The following is an 18,380-nucleotide window of genomic DNA, read 5'->3' as shown; positions in this document are numbered from 1 at the left end:
CTCCAGGAAGCCTTCCAGATAACCTGAGTCAGTTCCTTAAGGACCACATAACATTCTTGCCTGTATCTCTGTTGTAGGTGTCTTTCATGCTGCCTCAAGGTATAGTCATCCCTAAGCATGGAGAACTCTCCAGGTCCTGAGGGGGGTCTCATTTGTCTCTTAAAATCTTACCCAGCTGTTTCAAGTTTAGGAGGGTCCTGTGAAATACTAGTTCAGTGAATAGGTGCAAGCTAATCAAGCTTAGCAGGAACCCTGCCCAGAAAAGGAGAGACAAGCCCCAGCAAATCCCAGCTTTGGGCTGGATGGCACCAGTTTAGGGAGGAGCTTGTGTCTCAGGGCCCAAAGAAGTGGGGGAGGAGGACAGAAGATTCTTCAGGAAGGCCGCTCCTTTGCAGTCTCCATGACAATGAAGAAGATTCCTGTGGGTCCCAGAGCGGGCACTCCAGGTGGGGGCTCTCTTAGGGGTGTCCTCGGGTTCTGAGCTTTAGCATTTCTCTGGAAGGCCCCTGGCTCTCTGAGGAGTAAGTGTTCCGTTTCTATTCCCCATCCGGGGTCCCAGCTGAAAGCTCCGCCCCTCGTCTTCCTCTGGCTCTGGCTCTGGCTCTGGCTCAGCAAGCTGACTGAGAGAAAATGCCACTCGCTGCCGTGGACTCTGCTATCACTTGGCCTCTGATTCAACACCCAGGCTGGACCCAGGAGCAGCGACATCTCCAGCGGGAACGTTCCAGCCTCTTCCAGGCCTTGAGATTGTTAGAGAAAGGAATAGAGGGGCCAGAGGTTTCTGTTGGAAATCACATCATGATAAGCAACATTTCCTGAGCATGTCCAGTGCTTGACTTGGAATTAACTTTCACAGTGGTCCTGTGAGGTGTCTTCTCCACTTTACAAATGAGGAAATTGAAGCCTTGCAAGCACACATCTTTTAAAAATAATTTTTAAAGTTTTTTTTCTTATGACTTTATTTATTTATTCATGAGAGCCACAGAGAGAGAGAGAGAGAGAGGCAGAGACACAGGCAGAGGAAGAAGCAGGCTCGATGCAGGGAACCCGATGTGGGACTCGATCCTGGGACCCCAGGATCACAACCTGGGCCGAAGGCAGGTGCTAAACCGCTGAGGCACCCAGGCGTCCCTTTTTCAATTTTTTTTCCTTTTTAAATTTTTTAAATTTAAATTCAATTTGCCAACATATAACACCCAGTGCTCATCCCATCAAGTGCCCTCCTTAATGCCCATCACCCAGTTACCCCATCCCCCCACCTACCTCCCCTTCTGCAACACTTTGTTTGTTTCCCAGAATTAGGAGTCTCATGGGCAAACACACATCTACCCCAGGGGTCCACTCAACAGACTGAGGACATCCCCAACAGACTGTCACAGAGACTATACATTGAGGGGACACAAAACAGGTTGGTTTGAGGACTCTCCTAAACCAGGACAAGGACACGTGGACACACCCAGATTAAGGATATTTACAGTCATCTCTTGGACACATAGGTTGGTTGACAAAGCACAACATAGTTCCTGGTGCTCCCCCAACACACCTTGGGAAGGGGTTGCCCAGGTAAATGCTTCTTTCTAGTATATTGGGGCTGGACTCTGACCTGTTTCCCAGGAGTCTAAGTTATAAAATGTCAATGTGGGTTTTAGATATGCAAATATTCATATAAAAGCACCCTGGGGCTTGGTCAGAGAGCTACACTAAGCGCTGCAAAGTGAAGGGAGAGGATCAGATAAGGAGGCCTAGGAACAATCAGAGTATAGTGGTGGGGCACTGGGTGACCTGTCCAACCTGTGAGGGGAGGAAAGAAATGTCTTCAAAAGTCTGACTTCCTCAGTGTCTGGAAGAGCTTAGAGTCCCAATGGCATAAAGGGTGGAACCTAGAAGGTAACCCAGGGAGACAGCTCCATAAGGCCAGATGGATGAGATAAACAAGGTCAAGTGGTGTCCTCTGTCCACTGTCTTAGTGTCTCTTAGACTAGATCTGTCACCAGGGTTACTGAATCAGATCAGGGTCAGGCAGTAGGGGTGGGAAGTCATGGAGTCATCCTCATGGGCTTGGTGGGTCAAGATCACCACCAACAAAGTGCCACTCGTGGGCTTCCTTTTGTCCTTTACCCCCAGGCCCACTTTCACATTGCTGCCTCAAAGCATAGGAGTTCTGAAGCCAGGGTTTATGACTGTGTTCGCCTCTGAAGCCAGCTGCCTGAATCTCTGTGTGCATGCATGTATGTGCTTTGCTGAGGAGAGGGGCCATGGCTTTTTGGGGGTCATCCCAGAGCAGGTCTGTGATCTCCCCACTTCCTCCACCTTTAAGTCAAGAACCACTGTGCTGGAATGCCTGGGTGGCTCAGTGGTTAAGCGTTTGCCTTTGGCTCAGGGCATGATCCAAGAGTCCTGGGATCGAGTCCCGCATCAGGCTCTCTGCATGGAGCCTGATTCTCCCTCTGCCTCTCTCTCTCTGTGTCTCTCATGAATAAATAAATGAAATCGGGATCCCTGGGTGGCGCAGCGGTTTAGCGCCTGCCTTTGGCCCAGGGCGCGATTCTGGAGACCCGGGATCGAATCCCACGTCGGGCTCCTGGTGCATGGAGCCTGCTTCTCCCTCTGCCTATGTCTCTGCCTCTTTCTCTCTCTCTGTGTGACTATCATAAATAAATTTAAAAAATTAAAAAAAAATAAATAAATGAAATCTTTAAAAAAAAAAAAAAAGAACCATTGTGCTAATTGCCTTCATCATAGATGGTGTCTACAAATATCTTGCCAGGGCACCTGGGTGGCTCAGTGGGTTGAGTGTCTGCCTTTGGCTCAGGTCATGATCCTGGGATCCTGGGATCAAGTCCTGCATCAGGCTCCTACTGGGGAGCCTGCTTCTCCCTCTGCCTATGTCTCTGCCTCTCTCTGTGTCTCTCATGAATAAATAAATAAGGTCTTAAAAAAAAAAGAGGTACAAACATCTTGTCACTATATATTACCTTAAAAATGGTTGGAAGGATTTTTGGAGGATATATTTGGGGGGTGGTGTGTGTGCAATTGCTTCCCTTGTTCATATCTACCTTCCACTTAGCCTGAGACCTTTCTTGAGACTCCACAGAAAAGGGAGCCCTACTTCTAATCATCTGGCTGGGAGCATGTCGGGCTAAAGAGGAAAGGTACAGGTAAAGCTGATGTCTTAATTCCAGAGGGCACCCTGGTAGAGGAGAGCTGTCTCAGGAGAAATTCCAAAAGATGAAGTCTTAGAAGGGTCTTTTGGGTGGTATAGTTGGCTAAGCATCCAGCTCTTAGTTTCAGCTCAGGTCCTGATCTCAGGGTTGTGAGATCAAGCTCCACATCCAGCACTGTGCTCAGTAAGGAGTCTGCTTGGGATTCTTGTTCCCTCTGTCTCTCCCACTGCTCATACTTTCTCTCTAAAATAAATAAAATAAAATAAAATAAATAAATAAATATATATATATATATATATATTTTTTTTTTTTTTTTTTAATGAGAACTTGGAGACCAGGCCTCTCTTTCTCTTGGGTATTGTAGAGTGGGTTATACTCAAGAACCTTGGGAAAAATAGAAGGTGATCACACCAGCCTGACTGCCAGTGTTGGGGCATGGGAGTTGGGGGGGAGATGGAGCTGGCAGTCAGGAATTTGAGGTGGGAGATTCCAGTTTCCAGGAGAGAATTTTATCTCAGTGTAGCAGCTGTGATATTCTCAGGAGTAGAGAGATGGACACAGTGACCTCCATGAGGCCAAGCCAATTCCTGGGAAGGGCTGATTTTAGGATTCCTCCTGGGGAGCCATCTTTTGGGGAGCTGTATAAAAAGTTGTCAGAAATCCAGTGAAGAGCATTTCAATTTTATTTTTAAGTATTTTTAAGTAATCTCTACACCCACTTTGGGGCTCAAACTCATGACTCTGAGATCAAGAGCCGCATGCTGTACCAACTGAACCATCCTGGTGCCCCACCCTGGCTTGGTTTGGTTTTTTTGTTGGTTAGATATATATAATATATAATTATAGGGATCACCACCAACAAAGTGCCACTCGTGGGCTTCCTTTTGTCCTTTACTCCCAGGCCCACTTTCACATTGCTGCCTCAAAGCATAGGAGTTCTGAAGCCAGGGTTTATGACTGTGTTCGCCTCTGAATCCAGCTGCCTGAATCTCTGTGTGCATGCATGTATGTGCTTTGCTGAGGAGAGGGGCCATGGCTTGATATTTTATTAATATATTTTATTTTATTAATATATGATATAGAATTAATATTATATAATATATATTTTGTATATATAATATATATTTTTAAAGTAAGCTCTCTATATTTTTTATTTTTTTAGCTCTCTATATTTTTAAGTAAGTTCTCTCTCTATATATATATATTTTTTTTTAATTTTTAAATTAAAATTAAGAGTAAGCTCTACACCCACCATGGGGCTCAAACTCATGACCTTGAGAGCAAGAGTCACATGCTCTACTGACTGAGCCAGGCAAGTGCCTCTAACATCTTTTTTTTTTTTTTAAGATTTTATTTATTAGAGACACAGAAAGAGAGACACAGGCAGAGGGAGAAGCAGGCTCCATGCAGGGAGCCTGACGTGGGACTCGATCCAGGGTCTCCAGGATCACGCCCTGAGCTGAAGGTGGCGCTAAACCGCTCAGCCACCAGGGCTGCCCTCATCTTACTATTTTTAAACAAGGCTGAATACATGTGTCTTCCTTTCATCTAGAATACTGTCCCAGGAAGAAAGGTTGAGCCTGATGCTGGGAAGAATCTGGAAGGCCAAAGAAAGACCCACCGGGCTCTGAGGAGAATAGTTTTTATTTTTAGAAGGTGCTGGTGCCTTCAGCTTTTCATACTTGCTGCCTGCAGCCACTTGGGGCTTCCCCAAAATGCAAAACCTTCCCTGACCTATTTTGTCTCTTCCCCTATTAATTTAGCTTTCAACCCTCTAGTTACAGACCAAGTGCCCCAGCTCAAGTTCAGACCCTGTCTGAAAGCAGCAGGGTAGAAGACTGTTTTTCTCTTTTGATTCCCCCCTGCCTTTCTGTCAAAGAGAGACAAACAGACAAATGTCAGCAGCCTAAAGGATTAGAATGGAACTGGTGCCAGTTGAGCAGAGTCCAGGATGCTCCCCTTTTTAATTAAGTGCAGACTTGAATTATGAGGGGCCGCAGCTCCTACTGGGCAGGGCTCTACCCAGGAAAGGCAATTTCTCTCTTTAAAGACTAAACCCCCTTATTTCCCTTAGTCTCTCCTCAGTTCGATGCAAGTGTCTCTATTTGCTCTTGTCATCACGAATAATGGGCACCTGGGGGGGATGCCCCGACTGGCTGAGGCTGCAGCAGGGAATGCCCCAGCTGGCAGAGGCCTGGGCACTTGACTCACTCTGGACTGTTTGGTGGGGGGAAGAGTGGTGGCGGTGGGGATTCCTGATTTTATTTCTGAGTGTTTTTGGTTTTCAAAACAAATTCCTCTGTCACCCCCAGCCCCTGACTGCCCTCCCACACCCCCCGCAGGCATCCAAGGGCTCCCTGTGACTCAGGGAGCCCTTGCTGAAGATTTAATTCTGTTGATGCTCATCTATCCTGCTGGTGACCCCAGCCCAGAGTTATCTGGTAATTTACAACCATATTTGTTAATTTACGGTCCCCCAGACTGTGGAGCCCAGAGCCCAGGAAATGACACTCCCCCCACTGGGTGAAGCTCTGCTTTCTTCTCTCTCTCTGTGGGGATCAAGAGCCTGGGTGGAGAAAGTGTGTGGCGGGTAGGAAGGCCGGTAGAGCATGCTGAGAGGATGTGGTATCTAACCAGAGGGCACCAGGCATTCTGGATCCCAATTTGAGTTTCCAAAGTACAGTTTTTGCACACACGCTTTACACTTTATCACTTTCCTAAGTGTTTTAGGATGTATTCTCCTACATTTGCCCAGCACTCCCTGAAGTTGATTTTTTTTTAAGATTTTATTTATTCATGAGACACACACACACACACACACACACACAGACAGAGAGAGAGAGAGAGAGAGAGGCAGAGACACAGGCAGAGGGAGAAGCAGGCTCCACGCAGGGAGCCTGACGAGGGACTCTATCCCAGGTCTCCAGGATCAGGCCCTAGGCTGAAGGCGGCGCTAAACTGCTGAGCCACCCGGGCTGGCCCTGAAGTTGATGTTTTTAGGTCCCTGTAATAGTTGAGCACTCTAAAATTCAGAGAGCGATTGGCCAAATGTCACTGGGGCTGAGGACCAAACACTCCCGGCTCTGGAGTCCCCATGCAAGCTCCACTCAGTTCCCAGGGCTAGCTACTACTTCTGAGGGGAGAGAGGAGACAAAACCAAGTTGTCCCTAGCCGCTGATTTCTAGTCCTTCGTACCCTGACCCACTTGAGCCTCCCTCCCTGACATTTCCTTTTTATGTTCTTTTTTTCCTCCCTACAAGTCCCACTTTCCTGATAAGAAATACCTGTTAGGGGCTTGTTAATCGTGGATCTTCTTAGGGGGTGTTTCAGCATTTTCTTAAATTGTGCATCAGACATGAATGTCTCCCACGAAGGGAAAACTGATAGGGGGGTTGCATTTTGCTCCCTAGAAATTGAGAATGTAAAGTATATTTAATTAAAATGATAAATCTGATTTTCAGTTTTGTTTTTACTACTGCTTAAAACTAATCTATTTTATGCACGTTTGCAGAAGGCTGCAGCCATCAAATCAGAGAATATTAGAGCTGTGAGGCACCTGGAGATCTTTCTGGGCCAAACCTTTCATTTTATAGACAAAGAAACCGAGTCTCAGATTGGTGAAGGGTCCCCTGAAGTTCCAGTGATGTGCGAGGGGCTGGTTCTCCATGGCTCCACCTTCCTCCCCTGTTTCGACTTCCTGGTGTATCTCAAGGGCAGGAATCCCCGGCTGGGCTCCTCTCTCTTTAAATGTCTCCCCCCCCTTCCCTCCCCCACCCCCACTGCCAACTCACACTGGGAGGGGCTTGGCCTCCAGAGCCCCCTCCCCCGCCTCCCAACTTGGTACCAGATCTCTTCTCTGCCCAGTTCCCTCCCTCTCGCTTTCCTGGCTTCCCCCGCTGGATCCTCATTCTGCACAAATCTCATTTGCTGAGCCTTAAACTGTATTGGGTGCTCTGTATTTTTCTCTCTGCATTGCTCTGAGACAGTTACCAGATTTTTGTTTTTGTTTTTGTTTTGTCCCAGGTATGTTGGGAGAGTTGAACACAGAAGCTACTGGATTCACATTTTATGTTGTTTTTGCTTAAAACGAGGTTGTAAACATTGCAAAGCACTTATTTATTTATTTATTTGAATAGGTAAGACATCTCCATGGTACAAAATTCCAAAGTCATATAATATTATCTGGTGAGATTTTATAATCGCTTCCCTGGCAACCCATTTGGCCTTCCTAGAGGCAGCCAAGATGTTTAGTTTCTTGGGGGCTCTGGGTGGCATGGACCATGCGTATCTATATACAACAAACACAGACCTCACACACGTGCATTCATCTCCTCTCCTTTGTTTACACAAATGGTGTGGGACTGTGAGCACGGGAGGCCTGAATGTATCACGAGCCAAATAAACTTCATCCCTGACAGAGCCTGGCACAACCAGGGAACAGGTAGTTCAAGAAGCAATTTGTGCAGCTGGACTAGAATTTCTGGAGATTGTTCTGTGTATCGTTAAGATGGTTGTGCCCGGTGTCCCACCTGCCATACAATTAAAAATACAAACAATAGAAACCATAAAATAACTTAGAGGAAGTCCAGAGTTGATTTTTTTTATCCTACCACTACCAAAGTATTTCTTTATTATTTTTTAAAGGTTTCTTTATTTATGAGAGAGCATGCATGCACGTGCACATACGCAGGTGCACGAGTGGGAGGAGCGGCAAAGGGAGAGAGAGAGAAAGAACTTCAAGCTGACTCCCAGCTGAACCAGGAGCCTGATATGGAGCTCCATCCCAGGATCCTGGGATCACGACCCCAGCTGAAACCAAGAGTCTGCAGCCCAACTGACTGAGCCACCCTGGCACCCCAATACCTAAGTATTTAAAAGAAAAAATTTTGGTGTCTCTGCTTAGGCCCATGGGTTTTCAGATAGGCCCAGATCCAACTCCTGGTTGTGTGTCTGATTGGCTTTGTGATCTGGGTGAGTCAAACAATCTCTTTGAACATCAATTTCTTCATCTGTACAATGGGGATAATAAGATCTCCCTTGGCTCTTGAGGTCAATGACCTTATGTAGGAGCAAGAGCATTAGAGATAATGTGTTGTAATGCCAAGTTAACAGGAACAAGCCAGTCTTTTCCTTGTACACCCTCACTTCACTGCCTCCTCCACTTCAGGCTCCCAGTGTATGTATGGGCTGATTTTTGGAGAGGCAGCATGACCTGTGGGCAGTGGTGGGCTAGCTTTGGGGTCAAGGCACCCAGGGTGGGAGGGGCTGAGTTCCAGTCACCTGAGAACTCCTCTCAAGGAGGCCCGTTGGCCTTGGCGGGTCTCTTTTCAGCCCATCCTGACTATTCCTCCCAGTTCTGCATGCTGCTTGGGCACACACCAGTAGCTGCTCAGCCATGGTTCTGGTTTGCCAGCTTTGAGGGAGTGACCTGTCTCATTCACTGGGTGTTGGTGGCCAGGCTTATTTGGATTCTAGGAAAGTTGGCTTTGAGGCCCCCAGAACCCAGTGTGCTATGGCTATTGGGATGTCTAAGGGACTCTACCTTTTTTGACAGAGAAGTGGAGGGCCCAGTTAAGAGGTGAGAGGTGACTGTCAGAGAAGGAAGGATTATGGGTCCTCATGTATGTGCATGTGTGTACACACAGAGAGATTATAATAGTTGCTGCTTCCCTTCTCATTTTCAAGACATTGGAAGGCTGCGGGCAGCCCGGGTGGCTCAGCATTTTAGCGCTGCCTTCAGCCTAGGGTGTGATCCTGAAGACCTGGGATGGAGTCCCACGTCGGGCTCCCTGCATGGAGCCTGCTTCTCTTTCTGCCTGTGTCTCTGCCTCTCTCTCTCTCTCTCTCTGTGTGTGTATGTCTCTCATTAATAAATAAATAAAATCTTAAAAAAAAAGAAGAAGACATTGGATGGAAGGCTGCAATAATTCTTCCAGAATGAGGAGACTCCTTTGAGACTTTTCGGTTGTGCCCAAGACAGCTGGCCTGTTCCCTAGGAAATGCCTTCCTGGGGTCTGGGGCGCTGGAGGAAATAGAGGAAAAAACACAACCTAGTTGGCTCAATTTCCATCCAATCTGTCAGCCTCAGGGTGCCTGGGTGGCTCAGTTGGTTAAGTATTGGACTCTTGATTTCTGTTCAGGTCATGATTTCAGGGTCTCCATGCAGTGGGGAGTCCGCTTGAGGATTCTCTCCCTCTCTCTCTGATCCTCCCCCGACTCACACACTTGCGTGCTCTCTCTCTCAAATAGATAGATAAATAAATCTTAGGGATGCCTGGGGGGCTCAGCGGTTGAGCGGGTGCCCCGGGAGTCCTGGGATCGAGTCCCAAATCGGGCTTCCTTCATGGAGCCTGCTTCTCCCTCTGCCTGTGTCTCTGCCTCTCTCTCTTTCTCTGTGTGTGTCTTTCATGAATAAATAAATAAATATATTAAAAAAAGATAAATCTTAGAAAAAAAATCTAGGGCACCTGAGTGGCACAGTCAGTTAAGCATCCGACTCTTGGTTTTGGCTCAGGTCACGATCTCAGGGTTGTGAGACTGAGCCCTGCTTATTGGTTTACATATTGACCAATTGCTTTCATGCTACAACAGAAGGGTGGAATAATTGTAGGGAAGATGGCATGTATGACACTCAAAGCCTACCATATCTGCTCTCTGTTCCTTGACAGGATAAAGTCACCAAGCCTTGCTCTAAAGTGTAGATGGGAAAAAAAATAAAAATAAAAATAAAAAAATAAATAAATAAAGTGTAGATGGAGTACTAATTCAGAGAGCAGGAGTCCATATTGACAGTTGGGCAGCCCAAGGGAGGGGGCCAAGCATCTCTGCGCAAGTCAGGGGCAAAAATACCCCATGATCCATCTTCCCAGCAGGAACCCTGCCCAGGGGATTGAGAAGGACCCTTGCAGGTGTATCTTCTCTAGGTCAGGAGAGCTGAGCTGAGCAAGGGGTGGGGGCTGGGGAGAGTTAGGTGACAGAGGCGCAGGAGCTTTGGCCAGTTCTCAGCTTCTCCCCAGAACCCCTCACCCTCTCCCGTGGGTATGGAGGAATGGGGAACCTGCACAAGGTGAAGAAAGGGTTCCAAATAACACCATGTTCTTACTTTCCTGAAATCTGACATGCAGATGAGATGAAGAAGCAAATTTGAGAATCCTCAGGGAAGAGCCCTGCCCATCACCAGAAGCTGGATCCTGAGGCCACAGGATGAGAAATGACAACTTCCCTCAGGGTAGGACTCAGCCACCATGTCACTGGAGTCAGGGCTGGCCTGCCCTCCGCCACCTACAAAGAAGGGGTTCAAGCAGGGTGCTTTGTGCTCCCCTCCTCATTCCTGCACCCTCATGGGGGGGCCAGGCATCCGGAGACACTTGAAAAACTGGCCTTCAAGAACTGCCAATGGGCACAGTTGGTTAAGCATCTGCCTTCAGCTCAGGTTCTGATCCCAGGGTCCTGGGATCCAGTCCTGCCTAGAGCTTCCTGCTCAGCAGGGAGCCTGCTTCTCCCTCTCCCTCTCCTGCTCCTCCTGCTTGTGCAACTGTGCTCTCTGTCAAATAAATAAATAAAATCTTAAAAAAAAAAAATAAAAGAACAGGCCAAGAGTCAGAGAGATGAGCAGAAGACCCTGTGCCTGAGTGACACTTCCTCGGGACCCACGGTGGTCACTGTTTGGCTCAGCCCCTGGGAGATCACCTTGAGCAGTGCTGGCAGCAACTCTCTGGAACCCTCTCACCTGTATTGTCAGCCTGTCCTTCCCCATTTGTTCATATGTTCATTCAACACACATTCATGCAGTTCCTTCGTGGGTTGAGTTTACCCTCTGGCAGGGAAGATCGACAATCTCCACTAAGGGGAGGGATGTTATAAGTAAAATAGAAACAGCTCACATTTAGTGAGAGCTTACTAGGTGCCAGACATTACTCTATGCCTGTATAGAATAATTTAATCCTCGGGAAAGCTCTGTAGGGGAAGAGGAGGGTCTGTCATTATCCGCTTATTACAGATGGGAACACATAGGCTCTGTGAGGAGAGGGAACTTGCCTGAGGTCGCCCAGCTGGGAAGGGGCAGAGCCGGCCTATTAACCCAGGCTTGTCTGATTTCAGAAGCTAATAAATATTTGTGAGCGAAGGAAGGAAGAAGTGAGTGGGTGCTGGGGGAAGGGGTTTGTCCGTGGAGATGTAGAACAGGCCTCTACCTGCCAGAGGCTTCCTGTCTGGTCGGGGAGGTGGGTGGGGAGTGGCAGTATAATGTTATAATAATAACATTTTTCATAACTCAAGTTTGAGGCATGAAAGGCAATCCAGGCAACTATATGTCAACATGAGGGTGGGGAGCCACTCTCAGAGGGGGCATCTCCAATTCTAGCCCGAAGAGGATCTGAGCCCCCTGCTCCGCTCAATAGTGGTTTTTCCTGGAGGTCCTTCAGGGGCCACACTGGGACCCTCCACCCGTATTTTGGGGTGTCAGGCCCCATTTGGTCTTTGCTGCACTCAGCTGAGGAGGGAGTAACTTTAGAGCCACACTGATCTGTGTGTCTGTCCTCCCTGGGGAGAAAGGAGGGGGCCTTGAGATGTTGGGTCCCCCATGTTCCTTCTCTAGGAGTTGTTCAGACAGTACTGGAGAAGGAAGTTGTGCCTTTTGTTCAAACCCAATTCCGGCAAATGCATTGGACAGGGAAGTGTGGCAGCCCAGAGCCACACTTACGGTGCCTTGTCACATAGGTCCCCCTGGTAGGACAGTGTCTGTCCATGCCCTCCAGGTCACCCACCTTTCCAAGGCCAGGGTAATGGTGGTGGCTCTGTATCCCACCCCTCTTCCCTGGTCCCCTCAGTATCTCAAACCCCAGAGACCCCAAGGTATTTAGCTCTGGCCCCGCCCTACCCAGTCTCCCAGGGCAGGCAGCTGTCACAGGGAAGGGGAACCATCAGAATAATCTCTGTGTGGCTTTACATTGCTGAGTCTCACCCATCAGTATCATACCACAACCTGGGGATTCAGAGAGGGTGAGTGACTTACCCAATGTCACACAGCCAGGAATGGTAATTGGAGCCAGAACCTCTCTGATTTTATCTAGCCCTTTTTCCCTTATGTGAATGGACTCAACAGACGGAGAACAGGAAATATGCAGCCTGAACCAGACACCTCCATCCTGAGGAGCAGGGCAAGGAAGCAGAGTGCTGATCATAACCAGAGCCAGAGAAAGGAAAGTGAACCGGAGAGGGATGGCCGGTGGCAAAGCGGCAAAACTCTGGGTTCTCCAAATCTGGAGGCAGGACATCCTGGACAGTGGCCCATGCCTGTGGCTCCTGGCTCAGGATGCCCTCTGCTGCCTGCTTTATGGAGTAGAGGAGGAGTGGGGACTTGATGTTAATTTATGTGGAACCCCGAAGGCCCTGCCCCCTCCCAGAGGAAATACCAGGCTAATGGAAACTGTGAAGAGATCCACCGTTGGGGTCCCAAACTTGGATGCACAGCAGCATTTCTGGGGCTGGATGGAGGGGAGAGAGTAAGGGGGTAATTAATTAATTAGATATTTTACCCATTTTATTTATTTATTAAGCAACTACTGCAGGACAGGTAGTGTGCCAGGAGATGGGAATCCATGGATCATGACAGCCAAAAATACAGCCAATCTTTCTTTTGGTGCTCACCCTGTGACAGGCTAGACATTTCATGTGTGCTGCTCACTTGTTGCACATCACACATGTGGGGTTCAGAGAAATCAGGTTTCTGAGGTCACAGAGCTAGTAAGTAGCAAGGGGAGACAAAGGAGGAAGCTCATGCCAAGAATACAGCAGCAGGGTCAGGCGTTCTTCCCAGAGAAGTGTGTCCCCAGTGTCCTAGGAGGTCTGGGGGAGTGGAGAGGCAGCCCTTGAGCTGGGCCTTGTGAAATTGCATCCAGAAAGGAGGGAGAATGGTTCAAGGTCGAAGAAACAGCATTGACAAAGCAGTAGAAGCCCGAAAAGAAGTTTGTGTCCCAGGGTAATGGAGTTTGGGGCATTAAAGATGGGGCTGGGGAGTGTGAACATTCCAGAAACTTTGTTAAGGACCTTGTATCCTTTTTTTTTTTAAGATTTTATTTATTTATTTGACACAGAGAGCACAAGCAGGGGGAGTGGCGGGCAGGAGAGGGAGAGGGAGAAGCAAGTTCCCTGAAGACCAAGGATCCTGACTTGGGGCTCGATCCCAGGATCCAGGGATCATGACCTGAGCTGAAGGCAGACGCCTAACCCACTGAGCCACCCCAGCGCCCCAAGGACCTCATATCCTATAGATAACATGGCATCACGGGGCAGTGGGGGTGTGGAAATGTGGGGGATATTAAAGCGATTCTGAGGATCAGACCTTGGGCAAGAGGGGCGGAGGGAGAGCACTGCGTTGGAACCTTCCAGAGTAGCTCATCCCTCATCCTGTCCTCAGAGGCCTCTACCTCCCCCATCTTGCCACATAAGCCATGATGTCATCATTCCACTCAGCCGGTGGAGGCATTACCACGGGGCAGATGAAAGCGTAGACTTTGGAGGCTGACTCTTCTTGCTCTGCCACCAACAGGCTATGAGGACCTGAGCAAGTGAATGCCTCTTTGCCTCAGTTTCCTCATCTGTTAAAGACTGGTTAGTAATAGTACTAACTTCAGAGAGTTGGGTGTGAAGACAAAATTTGATGACCTAGGGGAACCCAGTGTCAGGCTGTCAGTAAGCGTTCAATAAATGCTGGTTCTTTTTAGCAGATGTCGCCTCCCCACCCTGCCCTGGTCCAGTCAGCTCCTTGGGGTCCTGACTGTCAGGAATGTGTCGGGTCTGATCTAAATCCCTCTCGCTGGAGATGGATTCCAGCTTCCCTGACAGCCCTCAGAACCAGGAACATTCTGTGTTCAGTGCTCCTTTACCTCATCCCGCCCCTCTAATCTCGGCTCTTCCCCTCTCCCCTCCCCTGTGATTATCACAAACCCCCTGGAGCTAGCTAGCAGGCAGGCTTGGCTGGGCCCCATGCCCCTTTGAAGTCCGAAGCCAGGTTCCCAGTCCCACACACTGACTTCTGAGAAAGCTGCTTCCCATCAAATCGTACCGCCAAAAAGACTCCCCCCTTAGGTATTCCTGCCAACTCCGTTTTATAATCTCAGTGCTGGGGAGGGAGGACAGACAGTACAGGCACTTTGTGCGCAGGAAGGAAGCAATTAAATTATTAGCACTTTGAGAAATTAAACGACATAACTTATGGCGGAATAAGTTTAGCAAAAAAAAAAAAAACCCCTTGTAATGTGAGAAAACAATTAAAAAGAATTATATAAGGTTGGGCTCGCTCCTTTATTGCAATAGAGTTAGCAGTTCATTGATTATCGTCTTGTTATAATGCAGGAGGATGGTGCGGGCTGCCACGCAGGCAGCGACATTCAGGAAGCAAGGCGCTTAACTGGGTCCTGCAAGAGGACACAGAGGAGGAGCTGAAAGGTTTTCTACAAGGGAAGGGGGAGGGAGGCTGGGGTCAGGGGAAGACCAGGACAGCCACTCTTCCTTCTCGTAGCTTCTGCTTCGGTAGAACCTGTCCGTTTCAGCCTGCCCAGATCCTGGGCCTGGGTAATTCTGCTCCTGGGTATTCCTCTGGGGGAAGCGTACACACAGCTCCATAAGGGGAGGTGGATGAGGAGGGTCGTGGGGGCATCCCGTGTTGTCCCTTGCTGGCAGAATGGGAAGGTAAAGTGGATATGCCATGGAGCAGCAGTGAGAAGCAACAGACAGGACGCACACAGAGCTGCGTGGCTAGATCTTAAAAACTAAGTGCCACATGGCAGTTGAAAAGAGCAAACCACTGCTACCCACACCACACGTAGATATCTCCCAAACAAGTGGAGCGAAAGAAGCAGGACAGGAAAGAAGACCCACCAAAGGATTCCATGTAGATAAAGTTCAAGAACAACCTGAACTACTGGGTGGGGACAGAGGTTGGAAGAGTGGTTATCTCTGGCAGCAGATGGGGGAAGGGTAACCAGGGAAACTTCTAGCTGGAAAAATGTCTTATTTTGATGTAGATGGTGATTATACAGGTATATTCATGGATAAAAAAATAGAGTTTTATACTTAAGACCAGTGCACATTATACATTTTACCTTATGCATGTTATACCTGGGCAGGAGAGTAGAGAGCAAAGTGTGTTGCCAAGGGAAAAAGAAGACACAAGAAGAAATGACACAATATCATTTAAATAAATAAAAAAAAACACACACATATAAAAAAACACGACTCATTCTGTAAGAATGCAGTAAGCAGAACGATAGACACTATCATATGGACTTGAGCTATGGGGATAAAAGAGAATGAATGAATGAATGAATGAATGAATGGGGCCAAGAGCATGGCCCTGCAAAAACTTATTATGATAATGGGCCAAGAACAGAGAATGGTTAATGCAAATCAGAAGGTCTTTAGGCTGGATGTGGTATGTGTAGCGTGTTGGGGCGTTTTCATCTGAGAGATGTGTGTAGAATCAGACACTGATGACTGCCAGGAGGCTAGAGAGGCAGCCATCTCACGTTCCCCTCCTCTGCTGTTGGCCAAGCAATGCCATCATGCCCACTGCCTTCAAGGGTCTGGCATATGGCAGGTAACTCCCTGGAGTGGGTAGATTGGAGCCAGGTGCCTACACTTAGCTTGGACCTCCTGCTCTCAGCTGGGCCCTTGGTAGTTTTCTTAACTGTTCTGTATCTCAGGTTCCTTTTTTTTTTTTTTTTTTTGTATCTCAGGTTCCTTATCAGTTACGTGGGGACGATCAAAAAGAGTGCCCAAGGTGAGGGTGGTTTGGAGTAGGGGTCAGCAAGCTTTGCGTATAGAGAGACAGATAGTAAATATTTTCAGCTTCGTGGGTCATGAGGTCTTTGTTACAGCTGCTCTGGAAACAGTCACAGATGTAAGTGAATGTGCATGGCTGTGTGTCAGTAACACTTTATTTATGGACATTAAAATTTGAATATCATAGTTTTCATGTGTCACGAAATATCATCCTTTTGATTTTTTTTCAAGCCATTTAAAAATGTGAGAATAGTTCTTAGCTTGTTGGGTGTATACCAATAGCCGAGGGGCCAGATTTGGCCCACGGGCCACAGTTTGCTGACCCCTTGTCTAGAAGATTAAGTAGGTTGGGGCAGTGCTTGGCACCCAGCAAGTGCTCATGAAAGTGTAATTATTATTATTCTTACCCCTTCCTGCACAGGGGAGAAAACAGACGTGCAGAGAGACAAACCGGCTTGCCTAGGGTCACCAGAGGCTTAGGGGCAGAGCTGGGACTCTGGCCCAGATCTCCTGAGTCTGCATTCTGTGCGGTGGTTTCAACCCATTTTGAAAAATGTCCAAGGAGGGATAGATCTGGTTGTACCTCGTGTCCTTTTTTCTAGGGCCCGTGTCTTACAGCAGATCTGACTTTACTCTGAGCAGCTAGTTTTGCCTGATGGGTCAAAGAACCCCTTGCATCAGTGGATTGCATTTTTACTTTTCAAAGCCTTTCCTAATTCCTTTTTTAAGTGGTTTGACAAATGCTACTCTGTATACCTGTTTCCTAATCTTCTTTTGTCCTATTGTATCAATGTTATGAATTTTTTTTAATTTTTAAATTTTTTAAAAACAGATTTTATTTATTTATTCATGAGAGACACAGAGAGAGAGAGAGAGAGAGAGAGAGAGAGGCAGAGACACAGGCAGAGGGAGAAGCAGGCTCCAGGCAGGGAGCCTGAAGTGGGGCTCGATTCCGGGTCTCCAGGATCATGCCCTGGGAGAAGGCAGGCACTAAACTGCTGAGCCACCAGGCATCCCTAATTTTTAAATTTTTATTTAAACTTTACTTATACATTTTTATGTATGTGCGTATGTATGTATGTATGTATGTATGTATGTTGAGTAGGCTCAACACCCAACATGAGACTTGAACTCACAACCCTGAGATTAAGACTCAGATGCTCTACCAACTGGGCCAGCCACGGGCCCCCTGAATCTCTTGATGTGGTTGTCATGATGGAGTGTCAAAGTGAACTTCTGATTTCATTTATATAAAATTCAAAACCAGGAAAAAAAAAGTTCAAAACCAGGCAAAGCTAATCTAGGCTGTTAGGAGTCAAGAGAGTGGTTATCCTAGTGGAAGAAGGAATATGGGGACCTCTGGGATCAGGAAATGTTCTGCCTCTCTCTCTCTCTTTTTTTTTTTTTTTTAATGTTCTGCCTCTTGATCCAAGATTGGTCTTAGGGCAAAGGCATCAAACCGACATTTGTGATCTGCGCATATTTCTGTGTAGCTGTTCTACTCCAATAAACTGCACATAAAATAGCTCCAGTGGCATCTTGGGACAAAGAATGAGCTTTGGTGAGTCTAGCTGTGGGAGCAGGAAGGCAATGCTCCCATTACCCAAGTCCTATCCAGAGGACAGATACTACTGAGCAGACTGGAAGTTTACCGGCTCGTACACACTTTTCCCTCTGACGTGTGAGGTGCTAGTGTTGTTTCCCTGGAATACAGACAATGCGTGAGCATATGTGCGCACGTGTATATGTGTGGGCATGTGTGGCTGTGTATATGTGTGAGTGGGTGTGATTGTGCTTATCAGCGTGTGTATGAGGATCTGTGTGGTGTGAGATGTGTGTGTATGTGCACGGGGTCACGTGGTTTGTGAATGCATGAGCAGAAGGTGTGTGTGAGTGTGTGAGATGCATGTGTATGTGGGAGTGCATGCATGTGTGGTGTGAGATGTGTGTATGTACAAGTGTTTGTGATTGTGTATGAGCAAGTGTGTATGTTGAGTATGTGTCGTTACATGTGAGATGTGTGTGAATGTGTGTACCTGGATGTGATTGTGCGTAAGAGATGTGGTGTGAGTGTGTACCTGTGCATGGCTGTGATTGCCGGTATATGCGAATGGTAGACATATGAGAGGTGTGTATGTGTGAGTGAGCATGATTTTTGAGCGTCAGTGTGTGAGAAGTGTGTGTGTGAGTGTGTGAGCACCACCTTAAAACAAGGCCCAGAAGCCGTCCTCTCTTCGGAGTGTGGCTCTGGGACTTAGCAGGCGCCTGTGTGAACCCACGCGTGTGGCATGTGCCGTACGTGGAGGGGCTAGAACTCATCTCTGCGGCGGGAGTGCCTGGCAGGCGCCCACTGCTGCCCCTCTGGGGAACAGCCTTTATGTGTTTTTGTAAGGCACGTCCCTTGATTGCTGCAGATTTATGCAGACCAAAATG

The sequence above is a fragment of the Vulpes vulpes genome, chromosome 2 (assembly GCF_048418805.1).
Source record: "Vulpes vulpes isolate BD-2025 chromosome 2, VulVul3, whole genome shotgun sequence".
Taxonomy (NCBI): domain Eukaryota; kingdom Metazoa; phylum Chordata; class Mammalia; order Carnivora; family Canidae; genus Vulpes; species Vulpes vulpes.
The sequence above is the reverse complement of the archived record's forward strand: the minus strand, read 5'-3'. Positions refer to the sequence as shown.